The following is a 20,097-nucleotide window of genomic DNA, read 5'->3' on the forward strand; positions in this document are numbered from 1 at the left end:
AAGAAAGTAAGCTAGATAAGAATAAATCAGTAATTTGGAAATGTGTCAATGCAGCTGGCAGAAACTACTAAAGCAGGCAACAAAATGAGAGTATAAAATGAAATGAGATATGAATATTTTCACCATATTCATATGTTATGCCTTAAAACTGAATACACATCTTAATAGTTATAGGCAAGGATTTCCCACTATTCTCCCATACCCCAGCAGTATCCTCAGATTCAATAGGTGTAAAAGAGCCTTAAGAAACAAAATCACCCTTAAAGCCTACGTTAAAAAACAAAGATAAAAGTGAGAAACTAATAAATTCTGAGAAGGAAATATTAAGGAACCTGAGTTCATTCAAGATCTTCACTTAGTGCTAACACCAGCAATTCTATCTAATAATGAAAGAGCTGATAGAAACAATACAACAATCTCAAGTTATTTTGAATGGGAGATAGGTATAATTAGACTAGAATTTTGAAAAGTTATATTTGAATTGAATGATAGGAATAACACGAACAGACCAATGATGACAAAATGCAACAAATGACAAATGGGCCTTGTGATCCATGCTTAGAAACCCTGATATCTAGGAAACTAAGCCCGGTGAATCACCTGTAACTAGGAAGTTTGAACTTTAGTTAGGCAAAAGTCAATTCCTTCATAATATTAAGTTGGACGTTGATATTGTGAGCCCTTGAGAGTTTATGACCATTTGGCTCCCGAGGAGGGGAAAATCAATGCAAATATGAAAAGGCAAAGGTCAGCACTCCTGTATTTGTTAACAGTGGAATTGGATCTCTGAGCAACTTCTATCCCAACAAAGACAGAGATATTGAGTATATAAAAAATCAGAGAAACCCCAAAAGAAAATAAAAATAAAAATTCTGGTTATCTCTATGGTGACAAGATGCTCAACACAAAAAGAACACAACTTTAGTCAGAATTAGAAAGAGAAAGCTACACACCACTGAAAAAATGTGTGAAGGAGCAGGTAAATCAAGAGTGGGGACTGAAACTCAAACTTTTCTACAAAACTGGCAATTACTAAATCATATAAAATCTATAAATATTGGACCAAATGGTTGTCTATTGTGTATAAATTATCACTAAATCACTGTAATAGCTTCCTCACAGATTCAGGCCTGACTTCACCTTTCTTAAGAAGGCATTATGTATCTGCTACCAAAAGATTAAGATACCACTTATTCCTCCAAATATAAATACATACATACACATACACACTGCGTGTGGGTATATAATATATAATATATATATGTGTGTGTGTATGTATATGTGTATTTATGTATATGTATAGAGACACATTTTTATGGTATAGAATAAAATAAAAATTTTATGGTATAGAATAAAACCATTATTTAATGGTAATTATTAGAATAAAAACAGTATTAGCTATGCAAAAAATCCTTAAAAATTAGATTAATGGTTTTAATAGATCTCATCATACAAAAAATGTACTCTCTAAGTTACATTAAAAAAATTAACAAAACAATCTGGAAAGGAAAAAATCAACAATGGTGAATTATTTTTGTGACCCCTTTCACCCTATCTGTTATTAAGGATGCTTTTGGTGAACCTTCAGAAAGTTGTTATAAACTAATATTTTTATTTAACTACAAAAAGGTGTTATTTTTTCTACTTATGCAAAAGTTTATGTAATATCAAAATAATAATAGGATAATGACTTGTCCCAGCAATACCTCTATCTGAATTCCATCCAACTGGATCAAGAGAATGATGATAATGATGATGATGACGATGACGATGATAGTTTATAAACAGCTCAAACTTCTTGGCAGAAGGTGAAAGCTTCCCCACATTTGATCATATTTAATAGGGGAATGAGAAATCCACAGAACTAAAGAATGCGCAAAATAAGCTGACCTTTTTCACAAGTTAAATCAAATTAAGAAAATTCTTGGAACTACCTAATACACAAATGAAATGCTCTTTAAAATTAATGAAGTATCACTAGCTTAATATAGAAATAAAAGCTAAAAGCATCATGGTCCATTAGTAAGAAAGACTCCTGAAAATACCTGATTTGAGGTTATAGATATATCATTCCTCAGTATTTATTAACATGAAACCTGCCAGTTTGATATATTATTTAAAATTCTGATAAAAAGGAAGCCAGAAATTAGAGAAAACATTGTTCCTTTCAAAGTATTGAAGTCCTTTCCAGCCTGACCACAATTATAGATATATATCATCCCTTTTCGTACATTTTTCAGTCAAGTCAAACTATTCTCCTCTCTGTTCTTCACGCAGAACAGCACATATTCATCTTGGTACCTTTTCATTGTCTGTCATCCATACTTGGAATGTGTTTCCTCACTTGGACCCTCTTTTATTTCTTTCAGTATTTAGCATAAAGTCCTCCTTCTACAATAATGCTTTGTCCTTTCCCAGACTTTTAGAATATCCCCTCATCATTTGCCTGGCATTTTCTTTTAGACACCTTTGTTATATCTTATATACACACATGTTGCCTCTGCTGAGAAAATATGAGCTTTTATAGGTAGGGTTTCTTATATTTTTTCTTTGTGTCTTCAGAATCAAGTATAACACCTGGCATATTAATAGAAGTACCTAGTGTATACAAAAAACTGATAAGTAGAAGGCCTCACTTTTTCAGCCACTGTCACATTTCCCAATTCCTGAGAATCTTGGGGTTGGTGTGGACTACATGGGCCATGTAGTCTAACAACTACCAGAAGAGAACTACCACGATACCATAATATCCTTAAAAAATGATCATTTCATTTTAACCTTCTGAGGTGCTGAGGAATTGATAGGGAACACAATTGTGTGGCATGGTTGGATGATAATTACCCCAACAGATGCAACATACTCTTTATTTACTTTTTCCTTAAACATTTAGAAATGCCTTTAACTTTGGGCATAATCAAAGAACAGCAAACTAGAGAGACACTTAGAAATGAGAAAAAACATTTTATTTTTTAAATGAGAAAATAAACAAAAAGAAGAAAAATAATTGGACCAAGAATACTAAATTAATTAGGGTCAAAGCAGAAATCAGATCCCATATTCTGTATCCTTACTGTGTGTGTGTGTGTGTGTGTGTGTGTGTGTGTGTGTGTGTGTTTATGTTGGGAGAACTGTTCAATCCAATAAAACAGGATAGCTTGAAAAAATGTTTTAAATGACTTTTTTAAGATTAAAGGCAATTTTGGTACAATTAACCATATCTTCTACTGACTTCTTATCAATACTGTAACAACGAGAGTTTTACAACCATCCTACAACAATCCATAATTTTTGGGGGGAACTAAATCACTAAAATAACTATCAAGACTAGAATATAGGATGTAACACTGATTTGGGTTGAGAAGTATTTATTACCGTGTAAATATTTTGTTCAAGGTAGTTAGGAGGCACAGTGGATAGAGTGCCAGGCATGAAGTCAGGAAGATTTATTTTTTTAAGTTAAAATCCATCCTCAGAAAATTACTGGTTGTGTGACCCTGAGTCGGTCACAAACCATTTGCCGCAGTTGTTCATCTCTAAAATTACCTGGTGAAGGAAATGACAAACCATTCTCGTATCTTTGCCATGGGGTCATGAAGATTGGATTTTATGGATACACTGGAATAACAAAGAAGCATTATTTCTAAGAAAAATAGAACAAGCTCACTTCACTTAGTTTAATTAAAATCAAAACTTGTGACTTTGATTTGATTTTATAAGAATTCAGAGAATTTGGAGTTCATATTTGGCTAGAAATGAGAAATAATAACCTGTACATTTGTCAGAATATTGTTTCAAATATTCAAGGTACTTATAATATACAACTCATTCTTCTTTATTACAAAAATTTACATGGAAAATTTCATAGAAATCAATTTTCATCATTACTTATCATACATAAACTGATGCTGGCTGAGCGTTTCTCCATTCCATGCAATGTTAATTGTTCATAGAAAAATTAATATACACACACAAATATATGTATGTATACATATAAAGTATATGTATACACATAGGTGTGTATATATAGATGTGTGTGCGTGTACGTGTGCATGTGTGTGTGTGTATATATACATATATATACACATACATACATAGGTGCGTGTGTGTATATGCATGTGAGCCTGTCCCTTTTTAAAGGGTTTGCTTCTTACTACCCCCTTCCCCATTCTGCCCTCCCTTCTACCATCCCATCCTTTTATCTCCTTCCCCTTACTTTCCTGTAGGGTAAGGTACCCAATTGTAATGGAATACTGTTGTGATATAAGAAATGGTGAACATGCAGACTTCGAAAACTCCTGGAAAGACTTATATGAACTGATGTAAAGTAAAGTAAGCACATTGAGAAGAACATTTTTCACAGAAACAGATACAGTGTGCAATGAGTGGTTTTGATAGACTTAGCCCTTCTCAGAAACGCAAGGACCTAAAGCAATTTCAAAAGACTCATCATGGAAAATGCAATCCACATCTGAAGAAAGAACTATGGAGTTAGAATGCAGAGTGAAGCAGACTATATTCTTTTTTTGTTTTATTTTATTTTGTTTCATTTTTTTCTTTCTCATGGTTTCTCCACTTCATTATAATTCTTCCATGCAACACGACTAATGTGAAATTGTGTTTAATAGGAATGTATGTGTAGATCCTATATCAGGTTGTATGTCGACTTGGGGAGGAAGGTGAGAGGGAGGAGGTGAAAATTTAAAACTTATGGAAGTAAATGTTGAAATCTAAAAATAAATAAATTGAAAAAAAAGGAAAAACCCAAATGGGATCACAAAGTGTCTGATATGACTGAATAATAGCAACAAAAAGAAAAAAAGGAAAAAAATACATATGTTGAGGGTTGTTTCCTCTTCAGTTTTATTTTCACATTTCATGCCTGTATTCTCCTCAGGATTCTAAGCTACCTGATATTTGATTTTAGACCTAAATGATGACCTGCAGTCTGTTGAATGGATTTCATATAGAAGAGTTATGAAATATATATACTAAAATTCCATAGGATAAAAAGAAAATCTCAGTGTATACTGCTGGAAGTGATGACCAAATGAGTGAGATTATGGAATCAATGAACTATTGATGGTGTATAATATTTCCTTAATGGAAGTACAGAGAGTCCTATGAGGCAAAATGGTGCTTTGGGGGAAAAGGTGAGGGCAAAGAAATATACTATGACTTCCTGGAAAGCAACATAGCTGATAGCAAGGCAGTGGATTAAGCAGCTGACAGGGATTCTATTGGGGAAGGAAGGAGTATCATGGAAATTGGCAGGGTGATGAATCATCATTACGCAGTTCAGAGTGGCAGATACAATGGCGAGCAAGGTTAAAGAGACATCCCATTTCAATTGAAAGACATCACCACTGCCTGTATATCAGGCAATTTTGAAAACACGGGTAATTCAAGTGTTCAGCTGCTTTGAAACCGTAAAACTTGCATTTCTGTTGAACCATGTGGTATTAAAAAATGATAGTGTAAAGTTCTATGGGTAGGATAACCCTGAAGAAAGCAGAGTTTACCTAGGCAGTCACTAAGAAAGCCAAGAATAGGTCTTCTCAGTTTCTACTTCCAGTTCCTGCAAACGTGAATAGCAGATGTATCTGTTATGCAGAGGAAAGAAGTATTTTATCTCCTACAACTTTCTTTACATTCCTTTTCTTTTTTACCATCCCATTTTAAACCTCTGTCTAAACAGGTATAATCCAAAGATGGAGGAGTAGTCTGATCCTTGATTGTAATGGCTTTCTCAAAAGTAAGATTGAACAAAGCCTGAGTCCAAAGGGAGCATTTTTATCTATAAATTGAAAATTCTGATTCTAACCTTAGCCTGAAAGGATTCAACTTTTCCATCATCTGTTTTCCATTCTATGAAAGAAATACCTCTTTGAAGTGAAAGAGCACACTGCAGAGAGACAGTGAACCTCGATGAGAGTATAGTCAAATTCTATGTTATACCTTAGTATTATTTAAATGTATACAATTCATAGAAAATCATACTAAGTCTTAACCTTGGAGCACACATTTTAACACTTCACTGAATATTGTATCATTCATGATGGGCCAGTCTTCTACATAATTCATTCTGCCATTTTTCCAATTCTTTTAATATTTCATGATTATATCTTTAAAATTATAAATGTATATTCTCAGAAAAGATTAATTTATTTCACATAAAATTCCTCTGTTATACCTACTACAGTCCAATAAAATAGAAAATGTGGTTAAACAAAGAGTACAGGATTTGGAATCATAAAATCAGCATCCAACATGCAACTCTTTTTAGCCATGGGGAAACTTTTTAGCTCAGGGAAGAAAATACTCTCTGTGAGAGCCAGTATCCTCTTCTGAAATGAGGATCAAGATACATCTCCTACCTATCTCAAAGATTTGCTGCATTCATAAATGAGGTTTGTAAAAACATTTTTAGAACTATCCATGTAACTTTGAGTTAAGTCATTTCACTGCTCTCAGCTGCTGGTTCCTCATCTAGAGAATGATGACACTGGAATACATAACCTCTAAGGGTCATTTCCAAATACATATGTGTGTATATGTGTGTGTGTGTGTGTGTAGAGTGAGAGAGATAAATATATACATATATGTGTGTATACATGTACTATATATGTAGGCATGTATATGTGTATACATATGTATGTATACGAATGTGTGTGTATGAAGTTCACAGCTCTTTCATTAATTTATGACTGAATTCAAGAGCCACCTTCTCCAGGTGATCTTTTTTGCCCTCTCCCCATCTCTCTTGCTAGTGGCATTACCTTAGATTTGCTTCCGTCTATGCTGTATTTATTCTTTATGGTCTGAATTATATATGTCCTCCCTTTCAACAGAATGTGACCTCTTTGAGAACAGAGTTTTATTTTTGTTTGTTTGTTTGTTTGTTTTGCTTTTCTTATATCCTCAGCACTTAGCCTAGGGCTTGGTAATAAAAAACACTTACTAAATGTTTGCCAGTTTATTGAGCTCTAGTTGACTTCTTATATCTTCTGCTGCTTTAAATATTTTACACTCCTCTCACATTCTTCAGCCTCAGTCTCATCAATCACACATACCCTTCTCTCACTGGTACCTCTTCCCACATTTGTTTTTAATACACACACACACACACATATATGTATATATATATACATATATATATATATACATATATGTGTGTATATATATTTAAATAATTTATTTGTTTTCCGTTTTCTACAATCACTTCCATATCTCTTAGATTTTTCCTCATCCCTCCACCACCTTCCCCCTTCCTCCCCGCATCCTCCCCGAGACTGCATGCAATCATATAGGTTCTACACATACATTCTTATTAAATACATTTTCACCTTAGTCATGTTGCATAGAAGAATTAAAACAAATGGGAGAAACCCTGAAAAAACAACAAAACAAAACAAAATTTAGCACAAGAGAAAATGATCTGCTTCATTCTATGATCCAATTGTGTAGTTCTTTCTCTGGATGCCCCTTTCCTTTATTTCTAAGATCATCAAACTCAACCTACTTCAAAATCCCTCTTCTCTGCTTCAAGGTAACTATATCTTGACTTTTCTGTTAGTGAAGAAATACCCCAGCACCTCTCCCATGCCCTTTTCTTTCCCTTAGCTACAAATATTAACCCTACAAGTTGTGCCTTTGATCAGCTCATCTATCTTTACCCTTGTACACATCAATGATTGATGAAATCATTTATCTTAAAGATTTTTAGTAGAAATGTTTTGTTAGATTAGTTTTATGTATTGAATATTCATGAAAGTTACAGACATAAAAAGACTTGAAAAACTTAAAAATTGAAAAAAAAAATCTAGTGATAACTATTGCACTAATTCAGACCTCATTATTCAGAAATGATAAGGCTTTATTATATTTGTCATTCCAGGAGAATCATCATGTAGCCTGATACATGATCTATCAGTTAGATCTATCCCTTACTCTGGATAGCAAAGCACCAATGTGTCTCTGCTGCTAGTAATCTAGTTTTTTGTCTCCACTCTTCAGGAAAATGTTGTCATTGAGGAACTCGGAGAAGTTTCAAGGGGGATGTTTGCAGGACCATATGAACTGGTACCTCTATGTACCTCTATGGACAGCTTTGGAAATCCTGCTATCCTGTGAATATATTTCTCTAGTTCTAAATCACAACTGTTTACCCGCTTCAATTGCACAGTTAACATATTTGCTTATTTTGATGGACATGCACTATAAAATCTAAGTATCCCCATCTGCTTCTCTTCCTGATTATCAATGAATCAAAGCTAAAGATACTGAATTCAAAATTATAACATAAGGAGATGATAAAGACATAATCTTTATTTTATTCACTATTCAATAGCTTTTACATAGCTCATTCATATACATAGAGCGTAAATGAGATAATCTAAATGTTTTCTACAAATATTTCATTTTTTCTCAATGTAAGCTGTGCTTTTTAAGTGAAGCTATTAATAATTACTAATTATAACGTTCAGTTTAGATTTATGAGGAGGATAAGCTAGTAGATATTCTTAAATAAGAAATACTTTTCTTTATTATTCTAAAATCATTTGATAGGGGAGGGGGATGAGTGTTTTATTTGGGTTTGTAGATTCCAGTAATCATGTTTCTGCTACTCTGGGTCATAAGTGCTGAGACCAGCCATAATACATATTATTTTTAGCTCTGGAACTGTGATTGCATTAACACACAGAATTTTCAGCATGGAAATAATCTTCACTAATGTAAATAGATAACTCAGCTACAATCTATAGTCTTAAAGCCTTGCTTTGGGTTGCCTAGAATTCACATAGCCATTATGGGTCCAAGGCAAAACTCAAACCTAGGTGTTCCTGGGTGCAAAGACAGCCCTGTCTCCACTGTGCCACGCTGGAGCTCAGATTTTATAAAGTAATATAATGTAATATAATAACATTTTAGAGGTCATTTGGTGCAATACCATTATTTTTCAAATAAGGAAATTAAAGTGCAAAGAATATAAATGACTTTTACATAGAGCTTCAGTTTGACATTTCTAATTTTTAAGAGGATCATCATTATTATGTGGGAGAGAAAAAAAGTGCTAGGCTTGGAGTAAAGAGACCTAAGCTTCCAGGAGTAAGGAGCTCTTATTCTCACTATTCTGTCTCCTGTTCAGATCACATTTAGATCATTGTGTTCAGGTTGAGGAGCCACATCTTCAGAAAGGCACTGACAACCTGGACAGTAAAAATCAAAATGGCATATAGTCCATGTGAGGAGAGGATCACCTGAAGGATCTGGGGATGTTTAGCCTGGAGAAGATAAGACATATCTCTCATGAGAGTGAGATAACTGTCCTCAAGTACTTGAAAAAGCATGTATTAAAAAAAAAGAATTGGATATATTTTCTTTTGTCTGAAAGGTTAGCTAGGTAGCATAGTGGAAAGAGTGCCAGATCAGGAGTTAAGAAGACTTATCTTCCTAAGATTTTTTCAAACATGGGCCCAGACATTTAATGTGTGAACCTGGGCAATGAATTTAACCCTATTTGCCTCTGTTTCTTAATCTGTAAGATGAGCTGGAGAAGGACTGAAAGGCAGCATTAGAAACAGTGGGTAAAAGTGAAAAAGAAGAAAAATGAGTTAGGCTTATACATGGAAGAATTTTCCAACAGTTAGAGCTATCTACCAATAAAATGTGGTCCCTAGGAAGGTGTTGAGCTCTCCATTGGAGGGGATTTAAGCAAATCTTGCAACTCCCTGAGTTTTGCATATCACTTCAGGTATATTTTAAACTAGGTGACCATTGAGGTTCCTTAAATCTCTGAAATTTTATCAAAGAGAAATCAGATCTGATCTCCTCCCCATTCCATAGCTTATTTGCTGAATAACCTTAGATAATCTCCTTCCCTCAATGTACCCTCCTTTTTATCACACCCCACCCTTCCCTTATCCCCATCTTCTCTCTTTTCTTGTAGGGCAAGATAAATTTTTATACCCCATTCCCTGTATTTCTTATTTCCTGATTATATGCAATAAAAATTCTCAACATTTGTTGCTAATACTTTGAATTCCAACTTCTCTCCCTCCTCCCCTCCCTCCCCAGCCCCACTGAGAAGGCAAGTAATTCAATACAGATGAAATATGTGTTGTTTTTCAAAAGACTTCCATAATAATCATGTTGTGTAATACTAATTATATTGTCCTCTGTCCTACTCTGTCCCCTCTTATTTTTCCCCCACAATTGACCTTGTCCCTTCTCAAAAGTGTTTATTTCTAGCGACTCCCTTCTCCCATTTGCCCTGTCTTCTAACATTAACCTCACTCTACTTGTCGCCTCCTCTCCTACTTTCCTGTGGTGTGATATAAGTTTTCATATCAAATTTAGCGAGCATGTTATTCCCTCCATCAGCCACATGTGGAGAGAGTAGCTTCATTTTTTCCCTCTCCCCTTCTCCCTTTTCTCCTCATTGAACAAGATTTTTCTTATCTCTTTCATGAGTTACAGCCTGCCCTGTTCCATTTCTCCCTTTCTCTTCCTGGTATTTTCCTCCTTCATCCCTTAATTTTTATTTTACTTTATTTTATTTTTTGTGTGGATATCACCTCTTCTGATTCAACACACCCTGGATTCTCTATCTATATATGTGTATGTGTGTGTGTGTTTCTCCATCTACCCAAATACTCAGAAAAGATTCAAGAGTTATAAATATTTTCTTTCCATATAGTAATGTAAACAGTTCAGCTTTAGAGAGTCTTTTATGATTTTTCTTTCCTGTTTACCTTTTAAGGACAAAATTTAAGCCCAGGTCTCTGTGATTTCAAGCCCAAAATTCTCCCCATTTTGCCACACTATCTTAATAATGCTTTTGAAATATGAATTAGAAATAATAATATTAATATCTGGCCAAGAGTCCAACCAGAGGATCTGATTTCTTTCATTTTTCACTTGCAGCAAAGGCATTGCTTTAACGATACTCAGATGCTACATGACTTGTAAAATAATTTGATTTACCTGAATGGACATGCTTCAACTATTTTGTATTATAGGTTTCCCTTAGAATTGTTTCAAGTGTGCAGGTGGAAAGTACATATGCTCTAAACTAAATCACCTATCCCTTAAGTTTTGAAATGAGGATTCATTAAAAATCTGAATTTCATAGATGTCTCATTATCATAAATGCCTGATTATAAAATCATTTTCAATCAGTAAGTATTCTAACTTTTAACATACTATTAGAATAGAACTGCTGCCACTTACTCTATTGTGATACATTTATAAAGATGAATTCTTCTTGAAAGGAGTGAAAAGTGAGTGTGGAGAGTAGGGGAAAGAAGATTGAAATGGCTTTGAAGCTAAACAAACATGAAACCAGGGAAAACACTAATATCCCCCACCCTGAACAGATTTGTCTCAGAGGGGAAACTCTTGACTGCCATCCCTTGTAAGTCTGTCTATTATATAATCCAACAAAGCATGCAGGGCACTGCTAAAACTCTCCTTGTCACATTTGTAAACATAGCTGCAAGCTTCAACTCAGTCAAAAGAAACTATGTCTGGCACTAATATATGGACATATGTCTCCTACTTCCCTTTCAACAACTTCATAATCATGACACCACTGGAATAAAATGATATGTTTCTCATTCCCTCGTCATTCAAGGCCAGCTGTGTGCTCAAAGTGCATTCCTGTTTGATGCTATCTCAACAACCAAATCAAAAGACTCTACTAACCTAAAACATTTCCATCTTCAATTCTCTATCAACTGACACACACTTATTAAGTACCTCCTATGTGTCAAGTACTGTCTTGAGTTCTTTTTTCTCTTTTATTATTTTTATCACATTAATACATAGTTATAGAATAAAACATTTCCATAGCATAGTACAATAAAAAAGATGATTGCCCATGAAACTTCAAATCTGCTATACACAACTTGCTATTTCTTTCAAATACACAACAAAATTATCATGTTCATTTTTCCGTTTTTTTCTACACTCCCTCACCTCACCCTACCATTACACACAAGTAGGTGTATGTGTAGAAATTATTCTGTTAATTTGAATATTTAGAATAGTCAAAATAAATTATTCACTGAAAGTCATTCTTAAAATATTATTGCTTTTATTGTATTCAGTGTTCTTGGGGTTCTGCTCATTTCATTCTTTATAATTTCATGCCAGACTTTCTATGTTTCTCTTAAGTTCATTTAGCTCATCATTTCTTAGAACATAGTAGTATTCTATAACAATGAAACACAACTTGTTCACATATTCCCCAATTAATAAGCACCTGGTCATTTTCTACTTCTTTGTAGAAAAAAGAGTTGCTATAAACATTTTAGAACACATAAGTTATTTTCCTTTTCCCCTAATCATCTTTGGAAATTGACCTAATAGTGGCATTACCGTGTCAAAGGGTATAGGTAGTTTAATTACCGTTTCAGCATAATTCCAGATTGTTCTCCAAAAATGACTCAATCCGTTCACAGTTCTACCGACAATGAATTAGTGTCCCAATTTTTCCACATCCCCTCTGAGATTTGTTACTTTTCCTTTCAATCACTTTAGCCAAACTGGTAAGTGTAAAATAATATTTCAAGGGTTTTTAATTTGTATTTCTGTCATCAGTAATGATTTAGAACAATTTTAATATGACAATTAATTCTTTTGATTTCTTCATTAGAAAATTGACTATTCATATTATGCTACCATTTATTAATTAGGGAATGACTCATATTCTTAGAGATTTAACAAAGTTCTTTGTTTTTTTTAATAAGACCTTTATCTGACAAACTGCCTATAAATTTCTCCCACCCCAAATTTTCTTCTTTTCTTCTGATCTTGGTTATATTTGTTTTACTTGTACAAAACTTTTTCTTTAATTTAATGTAGTTGAAATGATCCTGTTTACACCTAACTTTCCTTTCTATCTCTTTTTTATTTATCAATTCTTTGCCCATTCTGTGTTAAGTTCTGAAGAGAACAAGACAAAGGTGAAATATTCTCTGTACTCAAGATCATATTTAAAGAGAGGAAAAAACATGATTAGATAGACAGATATATGTGTCTATAAATGTGTGAGTTATATATGTATAATAGTCATATATGTACACATATGTATATTTGAATGTACAAATATATAGTTGTTTGGTCATTTTCAGTCACAGTCACCTCTTCACAACTCCTTTTTGTGGTTTTCTTGGCAAAGATAAAGTAGTTTACCACTTACTTCTCCAGCTCACTTTTACAGAAAGGGAAAGTGAGACAAATTTGGTCAAGGGTCACACTAGTAGTAAGTGTCTGAGGCTGGATTGGAACCCAGGACTCCAGGCTGGTGATCCATCCACTGTTCCACCTAGCTGCCATATACATGCATAGAGGGAAAAATAGATAGTTGGATACTCAAGATATCCATACCTGTTGTTTTCCTTGGCATGTGTATATATATATATATATATATATATATATAATATATATGTACACACATGTAAAATGAATGTGTACATCTATACATACATATACCTATATCTATTTATACCAACACATAGATGCTTACATATACATACATACATACATACATACATACATACATATATATATATATGTATATATATATATATATATGTATGTATATGTGGACACTAGCAATGGGGCAAATGAGGCAAGACCAAATACAGAAGGCTATTCTGGAGCTGTGTTATAGGAAATGAGGAACCACAAGGAGTGTACATGAATAGGGTTGGAATTTCAAGTACAGAGGACAGCCAGAATGTTATAAGATGAAACATTCTTTCTCTTATAAAAGGGACTAAGTCTCTAAAGATTCTAGATATTGTAGCCCTTTCTCCTAGAGGAAGACAAAAAGCTAACATGAGATCAGGTCTCCTCCTATAGTGGGAGTTTTAGGAATCTCTTGAAGGAAGGGAACACTTGCAGGAAGTTTCAGCACACAGAGAGGCGAAAGACAACAGCACTTTCCACACACATGGAGAAGATTATGGTGGCAGTTCTGATCACAGGACCTACTCTTGTAAAGTTCGGAGAAACAGAATCTAATATGTAAGTATTGTTGTAAAATTGCCTTTCTCCCTCTTTTAAATCTCCAATCATTCACTCACTCCAGCATACATGCTGAAAAAGAACAACAATGTCCAAACAATAATACGATGTAGGAACTAGTGCTCCCATTACTTTTCCAAGCTGTACATTAAATTTAAAAAATGCACACAGAAAAATGTGTGTATATATGTAAACATGTGTGTGTATACACACATATGTGTATATGCAGCGATATACACGCATGTATATACACATGCATAAACATATGCACATGCTTGCACATATATAAACACAGAAAATATATACCTATATATTGTTTTATATACATATATGTGTTTTATATGTATATATGCAGTATCACAAAAGCATTAGTGCAGCTTAAAGTTTTAATATTGTGTGTTATTACATCTAAAATTATTGTGTATCTGTAAATCATATTAATTATGTATTATATATTTTATTCAATAGATAAATAGATATTACAAAATAATTACCAAGTGAAGGGCTTTAGCTGCTTTGGTGGGGATCAGTACAGGTGCTGCTTGAGATGTTTTGAAGAATTCAGAAAATTCTGTAAGATTAGACATAGTGAAGTAGGATGTCCCAGGAACAGAGAGAAATTTATGCAAAGACATGAAAAAGGAACATAGAACATAAGGTATTGAAAACAGAAAGCAGGTTACATTGGTTAGAACCACAGTACATGAAGGAGGGTGACATGCAATAAGCCTGGAAAGATTAGGTGGACCCAAACAGAGAAAGACCTTAAATGACACATGCAGAACTCTGTATCTTATTTTCAGGTAAGAAGGTGCCACATAAGATTTTTCAGCAAGAGAGTGATGCTCACAGACCTGCATTTTCAGAATATTAATTTGTAGCAATTTAAAGCATGGATTGGAGAGGAGAAAGACTGGAGAATGGGAAATCAATTAGGAGGCTGTTGCAAAATAATTCAGGCAAAAGGTGATGAGGATCTGAATGATCAGAGTAGACACATGAGTAGGGAGAAGGAGACCAAATGAGAAATATAGTGAAGCAGGAGACTAGGTTCAGAATGTCCTGATGAAGAAATAGCCTTTCATTGTTATTACTGCTTCCTTTTTAAATTGCTTACATGGGTCCCTGCATTTGTCTGTGTATGTGTATGTGCCATGGAACACTTCAGCAATCTGGTGAAATTTATGAATCTATTCCCCAAATATTTGTTTAAAATATACTATTAAATTCAAGGGATTACAAAATAGACCTCCATCTATATCTCTCTATATATCTATCGATATTTTGAGGAGACAGAGAGAGAGAAAGAGAGAGAGAGAGAGAGAGAGAGAGAGAGAAGCATTCACAACTTCTATGTTAAGAACTGCTTTAAAATGTCCTGGAATTTTGCCAGAAATCAAAGTCAGTCTCACTTTTCTGTTGCTTTAAAATTTTCTTTTCTTCTTTGGTCCAAGTGCAACTCCTCTATTTTCTAGAATCTACCACAGGGTCACTAACAGTGGCTGAGGAATTATGTCTTCCAGGACTTTCAGTGCTCTGATATTTAGTACAACCAGGGCTGGTTACCTGAACCTAGTGAGGGTAATTGAATTCTTTTTCTCATTAATTTTACTTTAAATTTTACTGTCTGTTAGCCATGTCTATTTTGTCTTTCCCTGTTTGAAAAAGGGAAGGAAATAGTAGGAGGCACCTGAATTTTAACTAGGGATCTTTAGATCAGCATTCAAATATTCAACATCTTCTCTAGATACCTAATGTATACTGAATTGAATTAATATTTTTTTTATAAATTCTCGCTTTTTAAAAATCAATTACATTTTGCCCATTCCTTGTTCCTAAATTCTTAAAAAGACCAAATGACTACAAACTCATACCTTAAAAATAGAGTAGAAACCAATAGGGATATTTTAAATCATATACCATTAGCTTAATACAATGTGTTTAAAGCAAAATTTATTAATTTTTCTTTTAAAAATTTTTTTGTTTCAGGTTAAAGGAAGGTCATTTAAGGTAGACACAACTTAAATTTTTTACTGGTGAAATAACGTTTTAATGCCACGATTTTTATCATTGCTCCCAAGGTGATTCTTTTAATGTCTAGGTTTGACGATGTCACATTTCCATTTAATGAAATTCAATAGCTTTCTACTGCTTCTAGCTTCAAATGTTGTCTCCCCTTGTGATATTTAAAAACTTTTAACTTAGCATCAGTCTACCTTTCCAACACTTTTTCATTCTGTACACCATCCAAAGTGGAATTTTTACTGTTCTTCACATATACTCCATCTTTTATCTCTGTGCTTTTGTTTTGGCCACCTCTCATGCTAAAATTCACTCTCTCCTCCCTTCCCTCCCCCCCTTTTTAAAAATTCAGTTCAAGTACCTCATTCTTAATGAAGTCTTTACTGTTCTTCTTAGGTGCTAGAGCTCCCACTCCAAAAAAAAAAAACCTAACTAAAAACATGTACTTTTTTTGTATATCAATCAACAAGCATTTATTAGAGACTACCAAGTCCCAGACACTGGGGCTCTGACTTTTTACTTAATTTACATTCAGTTAGGGGAGAAAACATACATTTATATGCATATGCATAGATAAATACAAAATAAATACAAAGCAGTTAGGGAGTGAGGATACTAACATTTGAGTGATTAAGAAGGGCATTATATAAAAGGTATATTTGAGCTGCATCTTGAAGAAAGAGGGGGATTTAATTAGGCACAGAGCAGGATGGTAATTGGTTGTAGGCATGGAGGATAGCAAAGTCACAGAGATGAGAGATGGACCATCATGTGTGAACAAGAGAAAGAAAACCAGGATAGGTGGACTGAGAAGTGAAGAAGGGAGAACAACGCATAATGTGATTGAAAAGATAGTTCGGGACTAGACTATGAAAGAAATACAGAAGTCAAAAAGAGCACTGTACATTTTATCCTATAGCTAATAGGGAGGTAGTGAAGTTTATTTAGCAAGGAATTAACATGGTTAAATCTATATGTAAGAAAATCACTTTGGAAGATAAGTGGAATATGAGTTGGAGAGAGGAGATACCAGTATTAAGGAGGGCATTGCAAATGAAAGGTGATGAGTTCCTAAACTAAGATTATAGTTGTATGAGTGTTAAGAAAGGGTCAGATACAAAAGATGTTTTGGAGGAAGAAACAGAAGACTTTGGCAATTGAAGAGATATGTTGCATGAAGGACCGTGAGAGCTTAAGGATAACACCAAGGTTATAAAAATAAAAGAAAACTGGAAAATAATGATGTCTTCAAAAGAAATGAGGAAGAGGGATGGTAGAACAGGTTTGGAGGGAAAGATTATGACTTCTGTTTTAGATATGCTGAGTTTAAGATAACTGGACATCCAGTTTGAAAAGTCCTAAAGATTGTCAGTGACATAGAAGTGAAGTTGAGGAAAGAGAGTGGGACTTGATATACAGTTGCCTTGGAAGTTGATAAAGTTATCAAAAAGAGTACAAAGAGAGAAGTCCCATGATAGAACCTTGAAAAAAACCCAGAGACAGGGGTTATCATATGGATAACGAACCAGCAAAAGAGACTAAAAACGAATCGTCAAATAGGTAGAAGAGTGACCAAGGCAAAGTGATTCTATGAAAAGAAGGAAAGGGTAGTCACCAGTGTCAAATGCAGCAAAAAATGAAGAAAGATGAGTACTACATAAATAAATATCTGTGTTTGTGTATATACATATACATACATATGTATGTATATGTGTACGTGTGTGTAATCTCAGATTTGGAAACTGAGAGACTATTGGAAGAGTGTATTTGTGTTGTTATGTACAAATTTATACACACACATACATGGTCTATACATATATGTGTGCATACATATACAAATGCTGTCTCTCTTATTAGAATGTAGGTTTTCTTAAAGGAATTTTTTTTCATTTCTGTCTGCATTATCCATCAAGCCTAGCACAGTGTCTTGCACATAGTTAGTGCTTAACAATTTGTTATTGATTGATTGATTAATTTCTACTTCAAAGAAGAGGAAGGAAGGAGAATCAAAATTCTCAATAAACTATATGTACCTATATTGGTACACAAAGATAAATAGTTTGACCAGAAATATGACTCTGGAACATATCTTACAAGTTTGAGGAGCTTTGTAAATATAATCTTTAAGACTCTGAAAATCCTTGGTAAAAAGGTCCTTTTCCTGGGGTTGTGACATCCCTGTGGAGCCTAGGAGTATCAGTTCACTGTGGAATGACTCAGAATGACACAAGATAAATCAGTCAGCGAATGGGGCTAATTCCTAAGTGAGTACTTATGGCTAAAAGTATTTTGTTAATTTAGGGCCCCTGATTTCTTAAATGACACATCCTCACTGAAACTTTGAGAGTTATGATCAGAATACTTTTTATCAAATGACAAACAACCTGCTTGTAAGGAAGTTCTCCAAACTTAAGTAGCCTGATTCTTAGGCAATTTAAAGTTTATGGCCTGTTGTCTACTTAAGATATTCTAGTTTCATATGACCAGTTACAGCTTGAAATCTGGAGGTAAAATCCCAGAAAAAAACATTGTCACAATGAGGTAATGAAGTAGAATGTTCATAGGAGACTTAGATCACATGAGGGGGAAACATCTGTTGCAACTACCTTGATTGCCACAGTAATCATGAGTCTAGCATTTATATGGGGGCGGCAATGAAATAAGGATGGAAGGGACACAATTGTTAAAAATGATTAGTCAGCTATGAAATGAAATGTTTTTTACTCTATGTTGCCTTTCAAAATCAGTGTACAACACACACACACACACACAGTCTTTACTAGAGTCAGTCCTGGGAACAATCAAGTACTGGCATTTAAAATGCAATCTCTACAAATTAGCTTTATAATTATAAAGGTGATGAGTTGTGAGAGAGAGAAAAAAAGATGCTATCACACAAAAGACTGAAGTTTGGAATACTGAAGAAAGTGAGTTCCAGAAAACCTATCAAAAGAAAAGGATACTCACTCAGCATGAGAGAATGTTCAGTCACCTTGGCATCTGATGGAGGTATAATTAATTAACCAAGCTACTGTTATATAATGAGACTAAGTGTATTTTACCTGTCTCTGCTTTTATCTCTTATGTACTTATAAAGCTTTTGATCTTAATTTATTTTTTCATGTATTTTTCTTACTTTTTCTTCTGAACTCTCACAGCATTTTGAATGAATCTATCATGCACTTGATTGATTAGCTAGCATAATTACACGTCTGATCATCCCTATTTGTAAATTTCTTGAAGGCAAGGAATTTGTCTTATTTATATTATCCCACATGCAACAAATAACATCCTTTTAATATTTATTGATTAGAATTGGTCATTCAAGAGTTGGGACTGACTGCTGGCCTGTTTGGCAAAAAGCGGCCGCCAGCTATGATGGGACCGACACGCACCTGCAGATCCTGGGCAAGCCAGTGATGGAGCTCTGGGAGACTCCCTACATGCACTCGCTGGCCACCGTGGCCTCCTCACAAGGTGGAAGGGTCCTGGAGGTGGGCTTCAGGATGGCCATCAATTGTCAGTAAGGTGCAAGAAGCCAATATCCAGGAGCATTGGGTCATTGAGTCCACTGATGGTGTCTTCCAGGGGTTGCAGGACTGGGCCCAGCATCAGCCCCACAAGGTCATTCCCTTAAAAGGCTTGTGGGAAGAGGTAGTGCCTGCCTGATGGACATTTCGATGGAACTCTGGATGACACACCTATCCCCTCTCTGAGGAGACCTGGCATACCCACCAATTCAACTTCATCAAGGCTCATGCCTTCCTCCTGTTGAAGCCTGGAGGTGTCCTCACTTAACTGCAACCTGACATGCTGGGGAGAACAGTAAAGACCAAGTACACGGATATCAAAAAGATGTTTGAGGAGACCTAGATTGCAGCGTTGGTGGAAACAGGTTTCAAGAAGGAGAATACCAGCACCACTATGATGGACCTGGTGCCCCCTGATGAATGCTGTTACTACTCCTTCCGCAAGATGATTACCCCAATGGTCCTCAAACACTGAGGGTGCCCGACTTTGTCTTCCTATTGGGCTGATCCTGGA

General features: G+C 34.7%; 1 protein-coding gene and 1 pseudogene across 1 annotated transcript in view; one reads left to right on the forward strand and one right to left on the reverse strand.

Annotated features, from left to right (window-relative positions):
• CNTNAP2 (contactin associated protein 2) overlaps positions 1–20,097 on the reverse strand; it is a 2,725,119-nt gene that overhangs the window by 1,924,164 nt on the left and 780,858 nt on the right. The gene's annotated exons all lie outside the window — the stretch shown is intronic.
• Positions 1,765–20,075, forward strand: LOC140531035 (guanidinoacetate N-methyltransferase pseudogene; annotated as a pseudogene).

This window comes from Notamacropus eugenii, chromosome 3 (genome assembly GCF_028372415.1).
Source record: "Notamacropus eugenii isolate mMacEug1 chromosome 3, mMacEug1.pri_v2, whole genome shotgun sequence".
Taxonomy (NCBI): Eukaryota; Metazoa; Chordata; class Mammalia; order Diprotodontia; family Macropodidae; genus Notamacropus; species Notamacropus eugenii.